Below are 9,944 nucleotides of genomic sequence, written 5' to 3'. Positions count from 1 at the left end.
ACTAGAAGCTTTTGGCTTATTTGCTTAAATTAAAGGAACTTTAAACAGCATCTACAGCAAGATATGGTAAAGGCTATTCTATTAATAACATCCTCTCAGCCTCATCCTGGGTGTCTCTATCACGCAGAAGTCACCTGGTTATTACAGCTTACCAGTGGGATATTCCGCACAGTCTGTGACATTATGTAATGTCTTCAAAATGGATGCTTGTGACTGGACATGACCACTTAATTCTTACCATTTAATTTCCACATGGACTCATGTTTTCAAAGCTATCATATAAGTACTTTAAAGTACAGCATTCCCTAGCAACCCACCTACACAGCTGACTTATTTAGATGTGTTCTATGAAATTGGATGGGAGGAGATTTCTTGAGAAGCCTTTTTTTCCCTCTATTTTGTTTTTAGTCACTGAGAACTGATATTTTTTCCCACTGATAAATGGCCTAATAATTAATGATTATCAGTGTGAATTTTGGACGAAGATATTTATAGATAGTGTGTAAGTTTTATGCATCCATGCTTAAACAGACTATTTTAATAAGGGACACCCGCGTGTTTTACTAAGAAGTTTGTTTTTTTTAAATCTGGTTCTAATATTCTTCTAACTTATTGCTTAATCATTTGCATTTTTGAAATTAAGAATTCATTTATGTGTCCTCATTATCAGGATTCTTTTTCAAAGAAAAGTGTGATAATATATTGACCAAAGTGGAATTTTATAGTTGTCATATTTATATTAAGTACTATTCATACGTTTTCATTAATCCCCATGACAACCTCACAAATGTAACTATTATTTTATGGAACAAAAAATGTGAGTCAGAGAGTAGAACTTGCTCACCTCACACTACTAATCACAAGCAACACTGGAATTCTAACTCGGTAATCCTAATTTCAAAGCCAGTCTTGACCTTTATCTTATATCCCAATGCTGTGTTTATGTTGTACATACAGTTTCTGGCACAGACTTAGTCTCAAAAATTATTTGTTGAAAGATTAATGAATAGTAAGTATTTGATATATCAATATAGGTATACATCTATTAAATTATTTCATTGCATGTTATATTTTTATATTTTCATAAAAACAAAGGCAAATTGCCAGACCTCATACATGCTCATCTTATGGTAGGAAGAATTCTTCAGAGAAGATTCACAAAGTAATAGAAGCAGCAGATGTGGGGTTTGGTGTTGTCCGTTGCACCTTGGCTAGGACAGGTATCTGACTTGGGAGAGAGATCTCAGCTCTTAATGTTGTGTGATTTTTCAGATGCATGATTATGAAGCATTGATCCTCTCCCTGTCATGGTCAGGAGTCTGACTCTTATGGCTGCAGCTATTTGGTGTATTAACTAATGGCATGACCTACCACTTCTACTGCCTTAGTTTAGGGAGCACCAGGTCCTCTCCTAACTTAATCATGGACTAGAGTCCATCTGTGGTGCTACCCTCAATGAGATCCCATAGATAGGCAGTCTATCTTGATGTGGCAGAGGCGATCTATTCACCACTTTAGCATTCTGCCAACATTATTTGCCTTAAGCACTTGTCTATTTCAACTTTCATCAAAACTTACAGAGAATGTTTGAATAAGTGTATGTACATTCTTGTTTGTATAATTATTTTATTTTACATGTGTTCATAAAAATTGCTGCTGCTAACATATCTCCTTGATAGAATATGTTTAATGCTTCTTTGAGTTCATTTTACTTTTCTGTTTTCTTCTGCTTGGGGGAAAATATGTAAGATTTCAACGAAAAAAAGATGATTCATGAAGGAGAATAGCAATGATAATGATTATGAAGATAAGACTGAATAAGTATTGGAATTATCTCTATTTAATACTTCTTTTGCCAAGCAAGGCCTGATTTGCTAGGGAGAATGGATAGAACAGTCACCCACCTGGTATGATGTAAGAGATTCAAGGAAACTTCTTTGTTCCTTGAACGTTCCCTTTTCTATTGACTACGTTTTGTAAAATCCTAAAGTAAAAGATTGCTCTGTTTAATTAAAGGCTTAAAATGACAGTTCTCCTGGGAGAGCTTACAGTGAGCAACTGTCAATCCCTTTTGTGTGAAAGAATTTCTGAAAAGTTAATAAGAAAAGGAATTTAGAGGGGGCCACTGGCAAGGAGAGCCTCTATAAAGTTACTGCATAATAGAATAAGATGGTGAGGGCAGCCATTCAATGGAAAAATGTCATTGATGTCATTAAGGACACCTTTGGCTCTTCAAAGATTTTTCTATTCCAAATGCTGCCCTAACCTATGACTTATTGAGTGGCAGTCGCTTATTCTATTTTTAACGTTTACTCTACATATGTTCAACATCTGGATAATTATCAAAAAATTCAATCTGACTTCCAATACATTTGGGCATTTGGAAATAAATGGCTAGCAACTACTGTTGTTTTAAACTTTCTTGCAGACTGGAAAAAAATCATCATGTCAAATGATATTCCAAGATCACCCTGAGCAATTTAAATTAATCTATTTCAGAAAAGAGGAAACATTGAAATGATAAAATGAATAACTTTTTCTCTCAACTGAATATCATGGATGAAACTATGGAGCCATCTCACTCAGCTAAATTACATATGATTTTAGTGCTACTGTGTACCCCAGGGGAATATGAAGGCAGCATATGAATTGATTTATATTCTGTTGTTTTTCATTCAGTGGAGTCCAGAAGTAAACAAGCACTGTGATAAGATGTATATATTGTGCTACACAACGTTTTGCCTTTTCTTACTTGGTCTTAGGCTGCCTTCTCATTTTTTTTTTTTTTTTTTAGTACAAACATTAATCGTTTGCTTGGATATAACAAAAGTCATTCATAATTATCTAGTCAGTGCCTGGAGCAATCTTGGTGGATCCCATAAAATCCAAGGACAAGAAGTGCAGCCAGGTCCTGTAAGGGACTGAAATTGAGAGCACCCAAACAAGGCAATCAAGGCAACCCAGAAACCAACACAACCCAATTATCCCAATCTCTCCCCTCGTCTCTTGGTTCCACCTGACTTTTAATCCTAATTTCCTCAGCACTTGACTCTTCTGGAGGTGAGCTTTCACTGCTGGCCTTACAACCAAGCTGACTGGTAACCATGGTTGGTCCAGTCCTATTTTACAGGTTCTTTAGAGTTCAGCACTTGGAATCTGTTGGAACTTAAAATTCTTGAGAGAGTGAATCTGATTGGTCTAATCTAGGTCAGGGTTTCATGCATTTGTAATCTCATCCCCTCAACATCACGAGCCAATTTTTGAATGATCAAGGGATTTTCTGAGTTACCTCATGTTCAGACCTGTCCAAATATTTTGAAGTAAAAATATATTGGAATTGGTATGTGATCATTGTGGATATCTTCTTCCAAGCCAACAGTAGCAATTCTGATAATATTTATAGGTATATATTGCAATTTCCTCAAAATAAGCAACCACTGCCTGGCTTTTAAAAGTTATGTTTAAATGACTTATTTTAGTGCCCAAGATATGAAATCATGAGGTAAAACCTCAAAATTAAATCTCAGATATTTTTGTGGCACCAATTTGCTCCATTCTAATATTTCTAGCAGATTCAGTCAGGCCTCTTCAGTGTAAGAAAGGAATATTTTTAAAACACACAAAATTCCTATGTATAAGTTAAGATTGAGCCCAGTTATTACTGTGAAGCGTATTCACTGTGCACTGGTTACCAAGTGGCCAGAGTCTGGTGAGACAAAACAGTCACATGCAAGTTCCGTGAAGTGGGTCTATTATTACAGATAGGCAGCAAAGATGACAGAAACCCAAGACTCAAAAGCCGCTCCCGCAAGGTTCAAGAAAGCTGTCTACAGATGGAGTCTGACCTGCACGTGCCCCACTTGGACCGCAGCTGAGGGACCCGGGAAAGCAGCCCACCCTGGGTTTTACGTCCTGGGCCACGGGGCTCATTGAGCTGTAAAGCCTGAAGGACATCCTGTTTCTAGTGGGGGAGACTGGAGCGGAACCAGGGCTTGCCAGTCCCCGTCTGTCTCATGATATTACATTCGCAGCACATTCTACAGATATTCCTGAGAACTGTAAGTGAGAAAGGAGGGAGAACAGGGACAGTCCAAGGCCACCTGGGAAACTGTCTTTTATCTCTCACAATTTCCCCTATGCAGACCCCTTGCAGCAGCAGACCACCCCCGGCCCCCCGCTGCTCCTATAACATACGAAACATGCCACAGTTGGCATTGTTGCTTGTAAATGTTTAATTTTCTTTCATGAATTAGGCAACCAGCTTTGATAGGGCAAAAATTTGCCCGCTTTAGTCTGTATTCTCAGAGCCTACGTAGCTCAGTGATGAGTATATGGTAGGTAGGCACACAGTAAAAGTCAACAATCACTTAAAAATAGCTAAGCATAGCGTGACAATTATAGTATTATGGTATTACAATTCTCTGTGGCCAAATGAAGGTTATCCTATTCTTAGTTACAGATTTATCCAGAAATTACTATTTATCTCAGACTTAGCCTTTGCTATACATGTTTCTTTTCATATATTTTGGAGGACTCCAAGAAAAGAGTAATATTTATGTAAAATAGTACGAAGAACATTCGTTTTATAAATGAGAACTGTGGCTGGGTGTGGTGGCTCACGTCTATCATCCCTGCACTTTGAGGCAGGTGGATTTGAGCTCAGGAGTTCAAGACCAGCCTAGGCAACATGGTAAGACCCCCGTCACTACTATAAACAAACAAACAAACAAACAAACAAACAAACAAACAAGGCCAGGCACGGTGGTGCATGCCTGTGATCCAAGCGACTTGGGAGGCTGAGGTAGAAGGATCACATGAGCCCAGGAGGGCAGAGGTTGCTGTGAGCCAAGATTGTGCCACTCCTCCAGCCTGGGTGACAAAGCTAGACCCTGCCTCAAATAAATAAATAACTATGTGAAACTTTGTGCAACAACTATGATATTGACATGTGGCATATAGATTAGTCCATTATCAGCTTTAGAGAAAGAGGAAGAGTTAATTACTTGGTTTTAAATATATTAGCACAAAAATCACATAGTTTTTGACACAAGCGTCTCATGAAAACCCATGTTATATTTTGAGAAATCACCCTGTACACTTCTTAAATTATAATGACAGGTCAAAATATTTTAATGGAGAGGGAGTATATAACGAAAACAGGGCCGGGCACAGTGGCTCATGCCTGTAGTCCCAGCACTTTGGGAGACCAAGGTGGGCGTATCACAAGGTCAGGAGATCGAGACCAACCTGGCTAACATGGTGAAACCCTGTCTCTACTAAGAAATACAAAATATCAGCCGGGTGTGGTGGCAGCCACCTGTAGTTCCAGCTACTCGGGAGGCTGAGGCAGGAGAATGGCGGGAACCCGGGAGGCGGAGCTTGCAGTGAGCTGAGTTCACGCCACTGCACTCCACCTTAGTGACAAAGTGAGACTCCATCTCACCAAAAAAAATAAGAAGAAGAAGAAAAAGAAAAAGAAATTGAAGTATAACAGTGTCACATTTTAAGTTACAAACTTGATAATTAAATATATTGCAGCCTGTTGTAGTTCAATAACAATTTCTTTCTGCCTTTCTCAATATCTTTGTGCTAAATACCTGGACTTGAGACTTTGTCTCTGCTATACCTGAGACTGGCTAATTTATAAAGGAAAGAAATTTATTTGGGTCATGGTTCTGCAGGCTGTACAGGAAGCATGGTGCCACCATCTGCTCTTGGGGAAGGCCTCAGGAAGCTTATAATCAAGGTGCAAGGTGAAGGCGAGCCAGCCAATCGCATGACAAGAAGGAGCAAGAGAGAAAAGGAGGAGGAGCCAAGCTCTTTTCAACAAGCAGCTCTCCTGGGGTCTAATATAGCAAGAACTCACTCAGCACCAAGTGGACGGTGCCAAGCCATTCATGAGGGATTCACCCTCATGATCCAATACCTCCTACTAGGCCCCACCTGAAACATTTGGGAATCACATTTCAACATGGAATTTAGAGGGAACAAATATCCAAATCATGTCACTCTCCATCCTCTTCTCCTACTTCTGCCTCTGGGTGATGTTTGGGTACCATGAGAACATATATAATGTTACGTTGTCCTTATCTACTGGCTTCTGGGTACCTCCAGTTGAGATGTCATCAATCTTGCTTACTTTCAGGCCTTGGCTTCTGTCCTTGCTACAACTTCTGTGTAGTGTATCAATATCCTTTGTCTGTGCAAGAAAATTTCCTTCTATTACCCAGGACACACACTTCAGTTATTGCCAGGATTCGTGACACTGGGATATCAAAGTGTCTGACTTTGAGCTATCTACCCAACACCCACTGAGTGTCATGTAAAAACTTTTGAATTTCTTTCACGTTTTCCCTGGCTGTGGAGCGTGAGAGGTCACCATGTCAGGATCTGTTCTCTGCCTAATCACATCATGTCATCATTAATGCTTTGTGGCAGCTACCTTATGTTGTCAAGCTGCTTCTCCAAGGGTTTTTGAAATTTTATAAACTTTAACATGAAAATAAGGAATAAACTCTCCTCCATTTGTAAAGGTATTTCTAACAACCTCTCCTCGAATTTTGATTCCGAGGATGAAACACTACTTGCTACCTTTCACTTCCACTTTCCCCAGCTCCTTTTTGCCTCCGGGACTGGAAGGCCCTTTCCGTATGGAAGTATGTTGGTTTACATTATGCCATGGACTATTGTGTTCCCCCTAAAATTCGTATGTTGAAGCCTTAACCCCCAGTTTAATGGTATTTGGAAATGAGGCTTTGAGAAGATGAGTAAGTTTAGTTACAGTCACGAAAGTGGGGTGCTCAGGAGGAACTCAGCGCCCTTATAAGGAGACACCAGGAGGTTCTCTCTCTCTCGCTCTGTCCTTGCCGCGGGAGGACACAGTGAGAAGGAGGCCAGCTGCCAGCGAGGATGAGGGCTCTCCCAACCAGACCATGTTGGCACACTGATCTCAGACTCCAGCCTCCAGAAACTGTGAAAAAAATAATAAATACCTGTTGTTTAAACCACCCCCTTTGTGATATTTTGTTATGGCAGTCTCAGCTGTGTAAGAAACATTATATTCGATTTTCCTGCTATATGGCTTAATCTTAATTGACCAATGCAATTTACCAAGAAGGCAAAATATATTGGTGCTGTTTAAAAAACATCGTTGATGTTACGGACAAAAGAACACAAAGAAGACCACAAATTCAGAGGTCAAATAATGAGAAATCAAGCACATTATTTTTCAAACTGTTGCTTACAACCCACTATTGGACTGAGAAAACAATTAAGCAGATCATAGCCAGTCATTTTCTTAATGGTTTAGAATATAATAAAATAGAGTAGAAAATATTAGAGGTTGCTTGTGACATTTTTTGTTATTTAGTTGTGGATGAGAATGTTTGCTTCACATGTGTATACCAGTTAATAATATTAAATACTTTTCTTCCTGAGACATGAGCTATTAGAGTTACAACTGGCACACTCAAAGAGATGAAGATATATGTAAACCCCCTCATTCTCAGTCTCTATTGCTCTCCATAAAGAAACAGTGGCAACAATGCCTTCTGAAAGAAATGATAACCTTGGAAATCAGTGTGGGATTCTGGGCTCCCAGTTTGTCTCCCTCTCTATCATATACACTTTGGGTGTATTTGTATTGAGTTTCAAAATTAGTGGTGACACCTCCATAGGCACCTTTTTTTTTTTTTTTTTTTTTAGTTCTTTGATATTTTATAGATTTCCTTCAACTTTACCCATACTCATTCTGATCTTGTTCTGACTCCTTTACTATCCACCAAACAAGTCCATTTAGCTTCTATGAGAAAACATTTTCTGTATTTGGAAAACAAGGGAGTTGGCCTTGCTTTTATTTAAAGTCCATTCCAGCCACCAAATGCTATAATTCTTTGCCTTTGCTTTTATATTTAAGGATTGCATCTATGGCAGTGTTTCTCAACTGGGGATTTTATGACCAGCCTCTCAGGATCTAATTTATTATCAAGGAAACGAAAACTTTAAAATGTCTTTCCATAAACATTGTTTGTTTGTTGTCTTAGCCTGGGTAACCCAGGGACATTTTTCTGGATGAGTGGCTTTGCAAAGGCTCAGAAACTTCCAGTTGTTTAGCATAATGGGAGCATATTGTATTGTATATGGGGATATAAGATGAGATAAGAGATAGAAGAGGGAGTGGATCATGAGCAGGATTGTAATCTAAGTTGAGATTTTTTCTGTTTTTTTGGAGATGGAGTTTTGCTCTTGTTTCCCCGGCTGGAGTGCAATGTCACGGTCTCAGCTCACTACAACCTCTGCCTCCCAGGTTCAAGCAATTCTCCTGCCTCAGTCTCCCACGTAGCTGGGATTACAGGTATGCACCACCACGCCCAGCTAATTTTGTATTTTTAGTAGAGACGGGGGTTTCACCATATTGGTCAGGCTGATCTGGAACTCCTGACCTCAAGTGATCCACCTGCCTCAGCCTCTCAAAGTGCTGGGATTACAGGCGTGAGCCACCTCGCCAGGCCTGAAATTGAGAATTTTGAACTTTATCCAGAGATCAATTTGTGTATATGTAGAGTGGCTGTGGGCTGTGGGCACATTTTGTGGCAGAAGAGGATAAAAGGAATGCATTAAAAGGAAGAAACAAAATCAGATTATTTTTTTAGAGACATTGCCAAGGTACAGATTAGATTAGTGGTAACAAAAAAACCTGGGTCTAGTTAGGAAGGCTTTAATGTTATCTAAGTGATTAATGTTATTTGTCTGCACTAGGGTTTAAATGGACAGTTAGAAAGAAGAGTGTAGAAATATTGGAGAGAGATTTTCTAGGTAGAATCAACAGAAATTGATACTGGGCTAGGTTTGGAGAATAAGGGGAAAGAAGAGGTGGGTAATGACTTTGGCATCTGTTTTGTGTAACTAGGTAACTAGAGATGAACTGGTCATCTTCTGACAGTACGTCAAGAAATGGTGGCATAGGAAGCAGGAAGAAAATGGAAAGATATTAGTATGAAGAGCAGGAGAGAAATCTACCTGGACAGAGACTCTGGTTTCACCCATGTGGGACTCATTTTGATCAGCACATTAGGAATCTGTACACGTTTCTGTAGATGCATTCCACAGCCAGTAGAAACTGAGAAGTTTATCCGCCTAGAATTGGAGAATGCAAAATATAGACACAAGTTTGGATGGCTTTCTACAAATGCTGACCAGCCATTAAAATGTTAGATAAATGTTTTAAACACATTGATTTGGGTTTCGTTGCACCCACAGGATCAACACCTATAAAGAAGGGGGAGAATGGAAATAGGATTGGACAGAGAGAATTGTTGAAATGCCAAACAATGATAACAAAAGGCTCAGCCAGTTTCAGTGGGAGATCTGGAGCTGAGATAGTCCTTTCGCTTTATCCTTTTGAGGCAAGGAGGCCTGGCTTATGTACCCACAGTGGATCTGAACTGCTCCAGATGGGAAGTGTCACCTTGGGTGAGCAGCTTTCTTCAGCTTCAGACCCTGGTTCCCAAAGTGTGCTTCCCAGAACAGCAGCATCGGCATTACCCTGGCGCTTGCTAGAAAGACAAAATATTGGGCTCCACCCCAGATTTCCTAAATCAGAAGTCTGGGGGAACAGCCATCTGAGCTTTAAGCTCACCCAATACACTTCAAAGTTTGAGAGTCCTGGCTTCAAGAAATTTTGAGGCAGACTCAGTTGAAAGTTGCCAGCAGTAATTCAGCAACTGGGAAATGAATCTGTCATTCCTGCAGGAGAAAAATAAGGGTCCCACCACTGCCTTATCAGTAGGAAAAGTCAGAAAGTCTAGGCAAGACACAGTGTCTTCTATTTTTAGTTAGAAATACTGAGAGCAGCCGGGCGCGGTGGCTCAAGCCTGTAATCCCAGCACTTTGGGAGGCCGAGGCGGGTGGATCACGAGGTCAGGAGATCGAGACCATCCTGGCTA

The sequence above is a fragment of the Mandrillus leucophaeus genome, unplaced genomic scaffold, assembly GCF_000951045.1.
Source record: "Mandrillus leucophaeus isolate KB7577 unplaced genomic scaffold, Mleu.le_1.0 Scaffold996, whole genome shotgun sequence".
Classification (NCBI taxonomy): Eukaryota; Metazoa; Chordata; class Mammalia; order Primates; family Cercopithecidae; genus Mandrillus; species Mandrillus leucophaeus.
The sequence above is the reverse complement of the archived record's forward strand: the minus strand, read 5'-3'. Positions refer to the sequence as shown.